The sequence below is a fragment of the Suncus etruscus genome, chromosome 7 (genome assembly GCF_024139225.1).
Source record: "Suncus etruscus isolate mSunEtr1 chromosome 7, mSunEtr1.pri.cur, whole genome shotgun sequence".
NCBI lineage: Eukaryota > Metazoa > Chordata > Mammalia > Eulipotyphla > Soricidae > Suncus > Suncus etruscus.
This window is the reverse complement of record NC_064854.1, coordinates 98,852,573-98,868,757: the sequence shown is the minus strand read 5'-3', so window position 1 is coordinate 98,868,757 and position 16,185 is coordinate 98,852,573. Positions and strand designations below refer to the sequence as shown.

The following is a 16,185-nucleotide window of genomic DNA, read 5'->3' as shown; positions in this document are numbered from 1 at the left end:
ACCATCAGACAGAAGGGAAAATAGTCCATCACAAAAAATGAAGAACAATGAAGGCAACAGGTTCTGAGAGAGGGGCGGGGGGGGGGGGGGGAAGGCTGGTAGGAGCAAGTAGAAATCCTAAGCAAAAGAGAAGGCAATACTACCAGTAGAGACCCATTATTTGGGGTGAAAAGAAGGGTGGAATTTCTGGAATGGGGAGAGAAGAGATGGATCAGGAGCCAAGAACCCCAGTTAAAAGTAGAATCTGAAATCTGAAGTGTCTGTAAGAATATTTGTCTGTAAGGTCACCTTGAATGGCAGAAGACTCCACATGGACTTGTTTTTTGTGTCATTTAAGTTTTTATACCTGAATGTACATGTTGGGGTGACTGGGGATGAGAGGAATCAGGTAGCAAGGACCACTCTGTTCAGGATTAGAGATGGCTCTGACAGATTTTCTTAGTATCCAAGAGCAAGACTTCATCCAGGGAGCACTGGCATCAGAGCACCATGTTTTCAGAGGCCAGAGTCCCCTTCCCTACAAGACCATCTCTGCTCTGCCACCTCCTGCACCTCAGCCCTCTGCAGACTTCACTCAGGTCTCAGAGATTTCTATGGTGTGGGACCCAAAGTCAAATAGTGGAGCAAATGGGGCCCCTTTATTTATGGGAGGCACTGTAGTGACCACCACACAGGCAACCAAGGTATCTGTCCCTAGACCTAGCAAGTTCACTTCCAGAACTTTCTGTGGAAACAACTGAAGCCTGAGGATTCAAGTCTCTAGGTACTTTCTTCAGTGTTCCATACAACCACAGCCAAGTTCAGCCCCTGCACAGAGGACCAGCTGATCATGCATTGGGTTACTGCTCAGGTGGGAAATGCTGCTATGCAAGACAACAGTGAAAACAGTGGCTGAACCTATAAAACTGCCATCTCTGTCTACCACAGTGCCATCTCCGCCCAGGGCACTTGCTTGGCCACCTTGCTGGATGAAGACAGAGGACAGACTTCCAAGGCTTCCATATCACAGATGAGTAAAGGAAGACATCAGGAAGAAGACTAGCCTGAAGGCACGTAGATGAGCAGCAGCACCTAAACTCATCAACCCAAGTCTATATATCTCCAAGACCCATTGCTAAAGCAGACTCTTTCTTAAAAAAGAAAAAGTCAAGACATAGGAAGCACTCCCAGATTAACCACATGCAGAGAGTTCATTGGTGATGTCCCTCAAAAAAAAAGACACTTCAGGACTGAAGCTATAGTACATCAGGTAGGACACTTGCCTTGCACAGGCCTATCCAGGTTCAATCACTGGCATTCCATTGTCCTCTGAGCCTTGCCAGGACTAAGGCCTGAACATCTCTGAGTGTGGCCCAAATCTTGGAATAAAAAAAAAGGAAAAAGATGCCAGGTTTAGGGGTGTCTGTTCTCACATGCCCACCATGGGTAATACCATAGTGTTAAAATCAGGCCTCAAGTTCCAAAGCCAAGGACATTGGAGAGACATGAGTCTGGAAGCTAATATTGATGTAGGAAATAATCCACACACTAAAGAAGGTAAAGCGGATTTAGGAGTTCCAATACATAAGCCTTCAGCTCCTAAGATGCAGGAAGTTCAATGGGAAATCTGGAAACACAAGAGAGCATTTTCCTGAAACCCAGGGAATTTATTAGGAAGAATCAGACCACATCAAGAGGTGGAGATTAAGTGGTCTAAACACCAATCCAAGGTACTACATTCAAAAGATGTTTCCAACCAATGAGTAAGAAGGTGTATACTGAGTGGGATGGGATTCGATTAATCCCACACCATAGCACAAGTGGGTCAGCCCTGCTTGTCCCGAAAGCACTTCTGGGAGGTCTCCCCACACCCCAAAAAAATACATTGACTGGGAATCTCTGTGTATGACCTCATTTAGATAAGGGGTCTCTAGCATTATTATTCAGTTTTTGGAAGGAGACTCCTGAAGGCAAGGGCCTAAGTCCAATGACAAGTGTCCTGAATAAGGGACAAAAGAACATTAAGAGAGAGGAGCTCAGGGGCCAGAGAGATAGCACAGCGGTAAGGCGTTTGCCTTGCATGCAGAAGGACGGTGGTTCGAATCTCAGCATCTCATATGGTCCCCCAAGCATGCCGGGGGCAGTTTCTGAGCATAGAACCAGGAGTAGCCCCTGAGTGCTGCTGGGTGTGACACCCCCCCCCAAAAAAGAGAGAGGAGCTCAGAGAAGGAGGACTTCAAGGGAAGACAGGGCTGCTGGCAGCCAAGTGGCAGAGAGTGTAGTTGGAGCCCTCCATCCTTCAGAACTGCAGACTCCAATCCTGGCAGTGACCTGACTTCAGACTTCCCCAGAACCCAGTACCCTGTGTTGTACAAAGTGCCCTGGTGTGGACTGTGTTGGGGCAGTCACTAATCTGGATCATGGGGTTCTGTTTAGTCCTTTCTCTTTTTTAAGAAGCACCCCCCAAAACCATTCCCCAGGGCTTTTCAAGCCTTGATGTCAGAAACAGGGACTCATCCCAGCCTTCCCCATCCCACAGACCCCACAGCAGAGACCAAAGCACAAGGCAGCCACACCGCTCGCTTCAGTCCTAGCAGTCTAAAACCTAAACTACACAGGGTTGGGTGGGGAAGTCCTGGCATTCATGTAGCCCCTCAGGGCTGATACCCCTAAAAGGCTGAACATCTGTGTCAGGGCAGGATATGGTCACCTGCGGCTTCTGGGCCAAAGCACCTGTTATGGGAATGGAGCCAGGACCTCAGGTGCCAGTGAGGTATGGCCAGTGGCACCCCTAGAAGGAAGCAAAGGGTCTCCTCTGTTACCCAGGCCCCAGGGAGGGATTAGGACAATCCAGAGCTGCCTGGGGATTAGAATGGAAAGACATTCTACTCAGTGATACTACAGTCTTTCAGGGCTCCAGAGAGACCTGGCTATCCCAAGCTGGCAGGTGCAACCAACAGCTTGAAGCCCAGCAGGTCCAAGTAACAGGCATGGCTGAGCCTCCGGTCCTCACAGCAGAGACTGGGTGGGTGGCAGGGATAAGCAGGGCGAGGAAGCTGCCTGACCTCCCTGGCTGCAGAGCAGAGATCCAGATAAGTGAAGTCCAGGTGTGGACACAATGCTTACCCCCATTTTACAAACAGAGAAACTGAGGCTTTACATTAGGAATGAGCACATGCCTCTCAGACTCAGTCTCATTGGTGGTTTTTCATGATCCCCAGAGAGAGCTGATCCCGTTCAAACCAAGCTAGAGAACTGGCAAAATTGGGCTTGAGACATGAAAAAGCTTGCACTGGTGAAGGGGGGGTGTTTTTTACATAATTGAAACCCAACTACAATCATATTTGTAATCAAGGTGTTTAAATAAAGATATTACTAATAAAAAAGAGTTATCTTTGAGCATAGAGCCAGGGCACATAAGTCCTGAGCACAGATAACTATGTCCCCCAAAAGAAAAATAATCAAAAAAATAAAGAAGAAGAAGAAAAATAATCAAAAGGCTATAACCTCCCTAACCCTGTGTGTTTAAGACTTTGAAGTCTTGGAAGTCAGGCAGTTTGGGAGCTGAATTTTACCCTAATGCCAACACCCCTCCACAGAGAAGGCACAGTCCTGGCCTGTAGGAAGATCCTAGATGCAGCAGCAGGCCAGCAGGTGAGTGTGAGGAAGAACCACATGTGCTGCCTATAATCACATGTAACTACAATCACGCATTTTCACAACACTAGGATAACCCTGCACTCTTGCAACAATGCTTATCTCAAGAGTATAAAGTGATGCAAGCAATCTTGAATGTGGAAGGCCCTGGGTTCCATCCCTTGCTTGGCCCCCTCCCAGAAAAGAACACAGAGCTAGGGACCAGGGTGCAGAGAGGTTTTGTGAAGGAAAATTTCACCTTCTTTCACTAGACTTGTTTGATGCTTTACCACCAATATGTGGTGGCCTTGCATGAAATACTCAAAACCTCGAGGATCCTCTGAGATGAGGAAGGAGGGCTGAAAAGAAAAGATGTCTGGTGTGGCCCCAATGGTAGAAAATAAGGTGATCCCCCAGGGCCTGAGCAGATATGTGTCCTCAGTCCTATCCATGACCTGCTTGGTTCAAAGATCTAAGCTCAGAGGTTGGAGAGATAGTATAGCAGATATGACATTTGGTTTTCACATAGATGGCCCAGGTTGGATCCCAGCACCCTATATGGCTCCCAACTTTGGGCTCAGGAATGATCCTTGAGCCTTGAGCTAGGAGTAAGCCCCTTTGGGAAATAGTCTTTTAAAGTCCCTCAATGGAGGTCCTGGGCCGACAGGTGAGTGCAAAGAAAAAAAAAGTCCCTCAATGGACCCCAGGATCAAAGCACGTCAAGAGTTTCAAAGTGTCCGTGTACCTCTGCCTTCCCCCCATGAGACTCAGCGGTGCACAGTTTCCTTCTCTGGCCCTTGCTCCCACAGACATCAGAGCCTTGCTAAGTTTCTAGTTCTCTAAAGGGAAAGGATGGGGCCAATGTCCCTTAGCTCTTCAGGTCCTCCTTTAGCCCTGGAGGAAGCCGGGTTTGGTCTTGGCTTGGATTCAAGAGCCCAGAGGCCTAGGGTCGAATGGTGGGGGGTTTGGAGGGATGGTGCGGCTGCTGCCACCCAAAATGCCAGCTGCTGGCAGCGATTTATTTTTGCTTTAAGTGCTGGAGAATTGCAGGGCTGGAGCCGCTGGCTCAGGGGGCTTGGGCTTGCAGCTGGGAAGGAGAGTGAGGCAGTCAAGGAGGGAGCCCTGCAGCCTCTCACTGACCTCTCTTGCCCTCTGCTTTTTGGGTGTTTACACACACATAGTTCAACCCCTCTGTACCCCCCTACACTCCCTCCTGCCAGCCCTTGAGAGCCAGTCTCCAAACTAAGAGCCTAAGAGCCAGGCTGGGGGGTTGGTGATGGAGAGGTGGGCTCCTCCACTTGGCTCCTAAGGAACTGTGCATCTCTGGCTAAGGGGGCCCCTCTCTGGAACTCGGGATATCCTTACTCGTGGGATAGTCAAATGACCTGCCTCCCACATACTTCTCACAGGTGGGGCAGGCTAGAGACCCCAGGAGAAGACTCTGGTTCTGAGCATGAAGCCCGAGGGTCATGTACAGAGACACCAGGAGATAAATCTAGTTCTTAGCAGAAATGGGTCCCTTTTCTGGACCAGAGGGGAGCCCTGCCTAAGCACCTCAATTCAATGGCCAGCAGGCAGATGGTAGAGTGTCTGGGAAGCTGTTTGGTCACCCATAGAAGGGGCCCTGAGCCCCAGCTTATCAGAGGCAACAGGATTTGTGGACAGAGAGGCCAGACTGGGCTTTGCCCATGGGGCAAGCAAAGTGGTTCTTCATAATAGGGCAACTGAGAACTTGATGATAGTCGGTTTATCAGACATAAAAAAAAAAAAATGAAAGTCTGGGTATCCTGTACAGAGAGCATTGCCAGGGGCATGTAAGACTGACAGCAGACCCAGCAATGGGGCTCTGATATGCTTAATCAGGCAGGTGGGGGGGGGTTGGGGTGGGCGGCCCCATAAATGCAGCCACCCAGGCTACTGCAAGAAAATGCAGGAAAGATGGGCTAAAGGGAGCGAGAGTTTCCCAAGCCCATTCTCACAGAATCCGCATCTCCCTGTACTTGGATCAGAGGTGAGGCCGGCTCTGACCCGCATAGGGTAGGGTGCAGACAGCTGGAGCTGGCAGGAGGCCAGGCACCCGGGACACAGACAGGCTGAGAGCTGAAAGCAGGTGGGGTCACAGATCAGAGAGTGCAAGGCAGAGGGGACAGAAATACACACAGACTCCCTCCCCTCACACAGACAGATGGCAGGCCACGGGCTCCAGGAAAGGTTTGGTGCCAGTGCTGCCCAGCAAGCGCCAGCTCTGGGGCCAGCCAGCTCCTCGCTGAGGCTTCCCTTCCTCATCTGCAGGGCAAGCAGGCAGCTCTGGTGATGAGCGGGTCCTATGTTGGCCCATGGGCAAAGGGACTGGCCTATTCACCCCCAATGCCTCCTGCAGAGAGGGACTGCTCCAGCACAGAGGACACATTCAAACAAGCACCCCTAAACCCCGAGAGCCCAGAGTTCATGTTCCAGGTGGGAGCCAGCCAAGGAACAGAGGAGCAATGAAAACACGACGTGTGAAATGACGTAAACCACCCTCTACCCTATCCCAGAAGAAGCAGGAAAGGACTTGGGTGGAAAGCAGGGAAGGCTGTTAGGTTTCAGGGTAGCCAAACCAGGCTCATAAAAGTGCTTCTGGGAAAGAGCTAAGAAGATAAAAGAGAAGATGCAAGTGATGAACAATGGGCAAGCATTCTCGGGCAAGGCAGAGGGGAAGCAAGTGCAAAGATCCTGAGGCACAGGCAGGAGGCAGGTGGGAGTCTGTGGAAAGGATACAGAAGGCAAAGAAAATAATGGGGAGCAGGCCTGGGATATGGTAAGGAGGGAGGAGGCACTGTGACCAGGCCCAAGGCTGAGGATTGTGCTGGGACCAAAGTCCCCAGAGGGAGTCCAGGGTATGGTTAGGCATCCATGAGGGCCCCATGAGAAAGCATGAGAAATCCATGAGAAAGCAGCCTCCCCTATGGGACCACGCTGAAGGTGAAGGGTTCCTCAGCAGCACAAAGCAGCAGGAGTATGGGGACCAGGCTTGAAGTCTGGAGTTGCTGCCCTGGTCTGGCTATGTGTCCTAAGGGGAAAGATGCTGCAGGCCTGAGGACAGTGCAGAAGATGTACCCGCTCCCTGGTCCCTACAGTGCACTTCAGCAGCAAGGCAGGACACCCTACTGGGTATGTGTCGAGCCCCTCGAGGCCTTCTGCTGCAGCAATTCACGCCACTCTCTGGGCCTTGGTTTCCCCACATGGACAAGGGTAGGCAGGACAGGAATGACCCAGGCTTGAAAGTCACAAATGCGGGCCCGGAGAGATAGCACAGTGGCGTTTGCCTTGCAAGCAGCCGATCCAGGACCAAAGGTGGTTGGTTCGAATCCAGGTGTCCCATATGGTCCCCCGTGCCTGCCAGGAGCTATTTCTGAGCAGACAGCCAGGAGTGACCCCTGAGCACCGCTGGGTGTGGCCCAAAAATCAAAAAAAAAAAAAGTCACAAATGCCCTCACCCCCTCATCTCCTTCCCTGTAGGAGCCCCCTGATGAGTTTGGTCTCCACTTGTTTAGTGCCCTATTAGTAGACACTTGCTGTGGGTGAGGACAATAGGGCTGCAGCTAAGCACTACCCCTGGTGCCCACCCCAGAACCTACAGCCAGCCCCATGAGTTGAGGAACTTCTGTGACCCGGAAGTCAGTCCTGACAGGAAACCCTACACCTTTGCTGAGCACTCAAGATCCTAGCCTTCATCCTTGTCAGATACAGCTGCATGGGAGCAAAGAGACAGCCAGGTTCCAGGACCCTGTAGGGAACCAGGCCTGAGAGGTGGCAAAGCCTCTCTGGTGGCACCTCCGTGTGTGTAGGGACAGCATGTACTGGCTGGGGTGTCTTGCAAAGAGGGGAGTGTGGCAGAACTTCCTGTCCGAGCCCCTTCACCCCCACCCTCCACCCTACACCTCCCAGGCCTGAAGCCTGCTGTTTGTACAGTGGAGCGGATGCCATCCTCAGCACTGGAAGCCCATTAGGAAATTAAATCAGCCGGTGGAGCACTGGGCCCTCAGCCAGTGCCCCGAGAAGGCTTCCATCCTGCTCTGAAGCCCAGCACCTTCTGAACAGCTGCCCCCCTCCTGAAGCTCAGTGTTCCCCACACCCGGCACTGCCCAGGCCTCCTGGTCTCCCCGCCCTGCCCGCGGCCCAGTTTCAGGCCCCGTTTCAGGCAGGCTCTTTCATCTCCACTCTCCCTGCTGCCGGCTCCCGAGTGAGCACGCTGCCAAGTCCCCGACGCAGCCATTCCGTGGGACAGAGCCCACACCCACCACTGCTCCTGAGTGGCCAATCCAACCTCCATCCTCCCGCTGCCCACGAGCCACCTCCCGCCTAGCCTCACCTCGTGCCAGCCTGTGGCAGAGCTCCAGTCATAGGCCTCAAGGGAAGGGCAGGTGTGCCCATGTGTCACTCACGGGAAGGCCTTGGCAGGGGCAGCAGCAGCCACCACCTGCACCTGTTGGAGGGCTGGGCCAGCTCAGAGCTTGGCCCAGAGAGGGAAGGCAAGGTAGTGCAATAGTGGGCTCAGAGGGTACTTGGAAAGCCTCATGCAGGCAGGAGCCACAGAGGATCCTGGGAGAGAGGCACGGTCACTTCCTAGATACATGTGCTAAGGCCTCCAGGTGTCATGTTTTGTGCTGCCAACTGTGATCCTGGGCACCATAGGCCAGAGAAAGCTGTCCACGGGCAGAGCTGCTGAACTGAGGGGCACTGCTGCCCTTTGCTACTGATATCTTTGCCATCAGTATTATTTCCCCATCACACAGTCTTCAGGGTCACCTCCCTGCTACTGGCTGTCTGAGGGGATAGATGCCATGGCTCTGGGGCAGGAAGCCTGTCAAGAGCTGACCACTGACCTGGGCAGAGCGAGCTGGAGGCTTCTGTTCAAATCCTGCCCCGCTGTATGATTTTGGATGAGGAATGGAAGCTTCCTCTCTGGGCCCTTCTGTCTTCTGGCATACAGTCCACTGACCTCCAGTTGGGTGCCTACAGGAAAGCCTATGGGGGGGGGGGGTCTGTAGTGGTGGATGGACATAGAAGGCTCCTGGGATGGCTCTCCCTCACTGGAAGAGGGATCGGGGAGGTGAATGATGCTGCCAGACCTGCTCAGAAACCCCAGCCTCCAAACTAGCCATGCACCAGGGTAGAATGCTCACTCCAGCCCTCTCCTCACCCCAGAACTGCTCAAGCTCCTCCCCCCGGCTCTGAGCTCTGTGGGGGTCTTGAATGCAAAGGATAAGGGTCCTTCCTAGTCCATTCTTAGAGATGCTGACTTCCAGTCTGGCTGGAGGAAAGAAGGCCCCGAAAACTGAGCCACAGACCTGTTCAGGAGTCTCTTTGGGGGTTCAGGCCCCAGGACGGATGTTCTTCTCAGAAGAGAAGTGAGTACTCCACAGGAAGCCCACAAACCTCCAGGATCCCCTCCTGGCCCTCCCTGGCCACATGGCGGTAGTCCGGGCAGAGCTAAGACAGGAGCACTCCACTCAGGAGCACTCCAGGGTGGGAGCCTGGCTAGGAGGGGCATCAGCCGGCTGGCCTCAGGGACTCCTCAAGGAAGGGTGAGGGTAGGCCGGAGGCTAACGCCTCCTGGGTTCGCACCTTCGAGGAGGCGGCTGCTGATTTCAGCGACGTGTGGGCGCCTCAGCACTCTGGAAGGCAGAGCCCAGGAGATTCAGGGTTCGGGAGGTGTCTGGGGGCTGGGGGTTACGGGAGGTCCCAGGCCTGGGCTCCCGGGCCGTGGCACACTCAGATGGGTAACCAGGGAAGATGGGAAGCAGGACAGAGCCAGGCAGGGAGGAGGTAGGAGAGCTCCAGCATCTAAGCCCACCTCCTGAGCACCACTTTTCCTGGCTCCGCTCCCAAACCAGCTCCCAAACCAACCTCACATGACATGTGCAGGCTCCAACAGACCAGGCGCCAGGGACGAACACGGCTAGGGCCTCAGCTTCAGGGAATGCCCCCATCCCATCCCACCCCACTTGTCACTGGGAAGAGCTCCCAGTTCCCTGCCACCCTGGCCCCCAAGATAGCCCTGATGTGACACAGGAGCCTATGGGGGTACTCAGGCCCTGAAACCCCCGAGAGGCTTCTCAGCATAGGGGGACCCTGAGTTCAGCGCCCAAAGCCGGCTTCTAAATGCAGAGAAAGGTGCGGCTGGAGTTATGTACCGCCGCTGGCCAGCACAACCCGTTTCCAGAACATTTCGACTCCCAGAGAGCACAGGGGGGTGGGCAAAAGAAGCGCCTCGGAGCACCTGCAATGCCTAAATATGGGATGTGGGGGGCCTCCCGAGGTGCGTGGTTCTCAAGTCTCCCACCCCTGGGCATCCACTCCCCTCCCAACATCCAGGGTGTGTGTGAGAAGGTCAAGCGGAGGATGCCAAGAGGGAAAGTGCCTCCTAACATTCCCTTTCGAACCCCTTCCTATAAGCCGGGCATAAAAGGGGGGGGACAGGGGAGCCTCAAAGTTTCCCAGAAAGCCCCCCCACCACCACTACCAAGACCAACAATGGCAGGGAGCAAAGTTCCCTGGTGGTGGCGGTGGCCGGAGACATGGCAGGGGAAGAAAAAAAGCTCGCAGTCAGCGTTTCCTCCTCGGATGGCTTCACCCAGGGGAGGAAAAACACAGGAGGAAAAGAAAGCGAGAGCGTGCAAACAGCCTTCGCAACCCACCTTGGGGGCCGCTGCACCCCCTCGGGCCTCGGAGGGGGGCCTGCGGGACAAGGGGACCCAGCCCATCCCCACCCCGAGGGCCGCGCACTTACCTCGGTCGGTGCCACCACCGGCAGTGCGCGCTGCGCGTCCTCCGAGCTTGGAGCGGCCGCTCCTGGCCCCGGCTGCCACCGTGCTGGCCGCATCGCCGCCGCCGCCTCCTTAGGGCAGCCTCCGGGGGTGCTCCATGCTCCAGGGGCGCGCCGGTCCTGGGACGCCGATCCCCCTCCTCCTGGCTTCTGCCACCTGGACGGCGCCCCCCGGCCGGGCAGCAGAGCGCGCGGGGTTCTGGCCCGCGCTCTTGGCGTGTGTCCCTCGGTTCCACCCCCCTCCCCCGCCGGCTGTGTTATCTGATCCCGGGAAGGATCCGCTCGGTGCTGGGCGGGCGGGCGGGCAAGCTCCCCAGAGCCCCCGATGCCCCGCGCCTCCCCGCCCCGCGCCTTGCCGCGCCAGCAGCCCCTCGCCCCCGGCTACCGTTCCCAGGGAGGCGGTGGCAGCAGCGGCGAGACCGGGGGGAGAAGGCGGGGAGCGCGGAATGGAGGGCGAGGAGAGGAGAGGAGAGGAGAGGAGGCGGCGGGGATGAGGCTCGGCTCGGCGCGCACCCAGCTCTGCGCCCCGCTCTCTGCAGCCGGGGAGCCCAGCTCCCCAACTCCTCTGAACTCTCCGGCGATAGCTCGCCCGCCCAGCACCCGAGCAGCCACTGCCTCCGCCCACCTGGGTCCTTTCCCCTGCCCCAGAGCACCCCCCAAGCCCCAAGCAAGCCGCCACCCTCCCTTACACACACACCCCAGCAGCAGCCACTTGGGCACTGGGGCGCGCGCGCAAGCGCGCACACACGCGCACACACACACACACACACACACACACACACACACACAAAGTGGCATGTCCTCCCAGGGACACGCGCACACACACAGGTGCATGGCGAGTGCACACATAGGCAAGACTCGCTGACACACGCACACACACGAGTTGCACACGCCTTCCCCCCTCGGCGCATCCATAGCCACATATGGAAAAAGAAAAAAAAAAAAAAAACGCAGGCGCGGGCGTGCACCGTGGTTGCAGGTGCACAGGTGCGTGCACATGCGAAGTGCACTGCGGGGGTAAGAAGAACTGCACGTGCACACAGATCTAGGCTCCCACATTCCCACGCTGTGCCTTGCACCTTGCACGCCGGGCACGCACGGCTCCCTTTGCACACACCACTTCCTCCTTTCTCATCGTGTCTCACTCCTCCCAGCTTTCTGCTAGTCTGCCTTCTCCTCCCTGCTCCTCCCCGTGTGCTCTCATTCTCTCTTCCTTCTTCCTTCCCTCACCCAAATTTCCAACACTCCTGAACCCCATGTGACCCTCTGGTAAACCTCTTCTCTTCCCAACCCTGCCCCAGGAAACTCAGGTTTTTCTTTCAGGCTGCCCCCACTCCACTCCATCCCCTCTCCCCTGCCCTCCCAACCTCCTGAGGCCTATTGTCTGGTCCTCAGATCTCTCAGCCTCCCGCAGGGCTAGGCCTTTCATCCTGACGGACAGACTTGTCTGTCTAGTCCAGACCAAGGAAGACCCCACTTTATCACCCATCTGACTCCTTGCTTGGGGTCACAGAACTGGGCCGAGGAGGCAGGTCTGTGGCCGAAGCACAAGCCTCAAAGAGCTCCGGGGCTCCTCAGCCTCCAGCTTCCCCTTTAATGTGAAATATAATTATGTGTCTGCACAGCAGGGAGACTGGCTGCAGGATTCTAACCAAGGAGAATGGCTCTCTGGCCTCCGCCCAGATTACTGGCTGCTCAGACCCAACAGTTTGCAGGCCACACCAGCTCTAGCCTCCCAGCCCTGGGATACTGCCCCCATGCAACCTGTAGATGTTTCCTGCCCTCCGTGCCAACTCACTGACCTCAGGCTGTCCTGAGGCCCAGTTGGAGTCCCACCCCCTTACTGACCAACAGAAAAGACTGGAGCTTTGCCTTCTGGGTCTCACTTCCCCTGAGTCCGATGTGAACCAAGAGCATTCCCATTTTCTGGAGTTAGAGTGAGGACTCGCTGAGAATGGATCTACTGGAAGCGCTGTGAGGGGTTCCACAGGAAGAAGGGCTACCATGGACAGAGCACTCTGCACCAGCAGGTCTGCAGCCAGTGGCTTGTGGATTCATTTCCCAATCCCTAGAGCAAAGGGGTGGACATGCTTACTGGCCCCTTTTTACAGAGAAAGCTGAAGTTTAGGGAGGGGGACATGGTAGATAGTACCAGGACTCAGAGCTAGGTTAGCACCCTGACCTAGATGGCTGCTGAGAACAATAAGGGGGGGGAAAAAGTCCTCCCCACACACATACAAGATTTCAGCGCATTATCCCACTTGCCCATGAAAACCAAAGCATCCTGATTTCCTCCTCATCCTCAGAGACCACCTCCCAGGAATGCATTCACCTTTTCCCTCACATTCCCCTCATACTTCCCTATCATGGGTCCCAAACAATTATCACTCTCCCTCTATCAGGAGACAGCTCCAGGGAAGTGTCTAGTCTGGAGGTGTAGCCAGGAAGGTCCTGACTGCCTCTGTTTAGGGCTTGTTTCGAGCTTCTGGAAATTGAGCCTCCTCATCTCTCAACTGATCAAGAAGGAAAAGTAGCAGGAAAAGGTCTTTCTGCACCTATGGCCTCTTTGAGAGCCTCCTCCACCTCACAGATCACCCAGCATAGATCAACTGTGCAAAAAGAGGTTTCAACCTAACCCTATGTTAGGGCTATGCCACCTCCTATACGGTCAGAATTCAGTTCTTAATATTTTTTGAAGGGGGATGGCAAACCTGTCTGTGCTCAGGGATCACTACTGGTTGGGTCAGGGGAGCATATGTGACACCAAAGATTGAACCTGGACCTTACCCACTATCTGCCCCCACCCAGCCCATTCTTTATTTTCCTCACTGTCATTATACCTTGGACATTCAAAGCCCTGAACTGCTAGGTAGGGCACCAGCTGCCCCAGAAGGAATGCATCTATGGTCCCCATGCTCTGTCAGATTCTCCAGCCAGCTGATAGCCTCAAAGCTCACAGCTCTTCCAAGGTACTTGCTCTAGTGTTGGAGCTGAACAAAGCTGGTAAGGGGCCATAGATACTGCCCTGGGGAAACTTTATTCCCATTTCTCTAAAAAATCTGTGCCATCTTATCATCACTGGGGGAGTGGGGCAGGAATTCGGGGAAACTCCCCAGAGTTTGTGGAGGTTCACTAGTCCGAGTGGAGAGTGGATCTTTTGTGACATCTCATTTTAATTATGACAATACCAAAAATGTTTGTTTTAGGCATAAATGAACCAGTGATTGAGATGTGAAAGCCAGCCAGGCTTTTTCTTGCCTTTGTTTCTTTGCCAGGCAGCCTAGCTGCAGAGGTGCTCCTTGGATCTCCCTATGTCATAGTGCTCCATGATTCTCTAGGCCTTCCTCCTCCAAGGAGCTCACCAGTTTTCTCTACTTTTCATTGAACCTCAACAGACCCTTGGTCCTGAGAACCCGTGAAATAAAAGATGGATTGCGGTTGGAGTGATAGCAGAGCAGGTAGGGCATTTGCCTAGCATGCAGTTGACTCGAGTTCAATCCCTAGCATCCCAGTCAGGAGTAATTCCTGAGTGCAGAGATACAAGAACTTCTGAGTACCTCCAGGTGTTGCACAAAAACAAAACCAAACAAATTAAATATAAGCCTAGTTCATGGCTTTTCCAGTTTAAACCTCCCCCAGGCAGGCATAAAAACCAAGGTCCCCCAGGGCCATAGCAATAGCACAGTTGTAAGGTGGTTCCTTGCACACGGCCAACCTGGGATGGACCTGGGTTTGATCCCTGACATTCCATATGGTACCCTGAGTCTGCCAGGAGCAATTTCTGAGCACAGAGCCAGGAGTAACCCCTGAGCTCCATTGGGTGTGGCCCAAAAACAAAAAACACACAATGTCTCCCATCATTTTTGCCTATCCCCACCTCTTGGTTTCAGTGTTTCAGACCCACTGCCTCACAATCAGTCATCTCAGCTGGACATAGCCACTGGCCCTCTTCCCAAACTGATTTTCCTTCAGAGGCTGGTCAGGGGCCAACTGGGCTTCCAAGATCTTCTCTACACTCTTCCTTCTGGATGCTCAGAGGACAAACAGCCCCAGAATGAGAGCCCTAGGCAGCAACAGTGTCATGAAGGCAAGTCCTAGGCCTCCTCCTTTCCGGGGTCAGAGTGGGCTCTTACCTGCCTCACACTGCACCAGGCCATAAATGGTTACTACAAAGGGTTCTACACCTAGTATTATGTCTAGATCCTAAATGCATAAATTGTGTGTGTGTCTTCCCCTATGGGGTCCCATAACTGAATGTAAGGGGTCACAAGAACTTTGGCAATGGTAAAGGCTTTTGAATATGTTGTGACCATGACTTAATTCAAAACCAGCCATGTCATGAATCTGAAGTGTTTTTGACCTTGCTTGCCCAAGTTGTATTTCTAGGGTGAAAGGGGGTCATTGCAGTACTATTTACAATATTCAGAATCTGGAAACAACCCAGGTGCCAAAGTGTTTAAAGAAAATGTGGTAAATATACACAATAGAATACTATGCAGCTGTTAGGAGAAATGAAGTCATGGATGGATGGATGGATGGATATGCTGAGTGAAATGAGTCAGAGGGAGAGGGATAGACATAGAATAATCTCACTCATTTGAGGGATATAGGAAAAATAAAAGGTAGTATGGCACTAATATCCAGAGACAATAGAGATGAGAATCAAGAGGACCAGTCGATGGTAGGAAGCTTGCCACAAAGAGTGGTGAATGCAGTTATGGTAGTAAACAGTCTGTTGTGACAATGATAGTTGGAACTGATCATTCTGAACAAAAACTATGTGCTCAAGGGGATAAAGGCAGGCAGTGGGGAGGGTGGGAAAGAATGAGAGGGAAACTGGGAACATAGGTCATGGAAAATGTGCACTGGTGAAGGGTGATATACATTGATGACTGAAATTCAATCATGAACAGTTTTGTAACTATGGTGATAAAGTAATTATATATAAAAAATAAAATAAAAACCCCAAATAAAGAAAAGTGAATTGATGGGGATATTGGTGGCAGCAAATGTGTGTCGGTAAGGGATGGGTGTTGGGCATTGCATGACTAAAATTCAATCATGAACAATTTTGTGTTTGGTGGTTCAATTAAAATTTGTATTTATAGGGGCCGGAGAGATAGCATGGAGATAAAGTGTTTGCCTTTCGTGTAGAAGGTCAGTGGTTTGAATCCTGGCATCCCATATGGTCCCCTGAATCTGCCAGGAGCGATTTCTGAGCATAAACCCAGGAGTAACCCCTGAGTGCTGCCGGGTGTGACCCAAAACCACCCCAAAAATTTTTGTATTTATAAAAGAAACAAAAAAAGCCCTGCTTGGTTTTATATGCACATTTCCTGGATACATGGAGCCCCAGTCAGAGATCAAGAGGCGTCTGGCCAGAGTCAAGGAGGCAGGAGAAGACACTGACTGTTAAGGGCAAGCTGGACCAGGCAGTCATGCCCTCAGTTCAATGCCTTCCCCCGGGACACTCCTTGATACTACTAATAACAGTAATAGTGTTATGACTGCCCTTCACACACCCTATCCATTTAGCCTGTGCCAGCCAGGTACTGAGTTAAATGCTCCCTGCATGGGCTTATTACTTAGGAGGATGATATTACAGTGATGGACAAAGTGCTCTCACCCTTTCCGGCGAACTGACACTCAGAAGGACCAGAGATTCTTTCGAAAAATGATCCCAAAATGATCCGGGGAAGACCGGAATCTTCCCCCACAGCTGACAACCTTTGTAGGAGGGGTGTGAAGAAGGGTGCATT

At 53.2% G+C, this 16,185-nt stretch overlaps 1 protein-coding gene across 1 annotated transcript in view; it reads right to left on the bottom strand.

The window, feature by feature from the left end:
- The window catches only part of KCNJ12 (potassium inwardly rectifying channel subfamily J member 12), a 39,591-nt gene extending 28,845 nt beyond the window's left edge, over positions 1–10,746 (bottom strand). Inside the window, exon 1 of the mRNA XM_049776903.1 lies at positions 10,391–10,746. The gene's annotated coding sequence lies outside the window, so the exon portion shown is untranslated. The remainder of the gene's footprint in view (positions 1–10,390) is intronic.
- Positions 10,747–16,185: the final 5,439 nt, after the last annotated feature.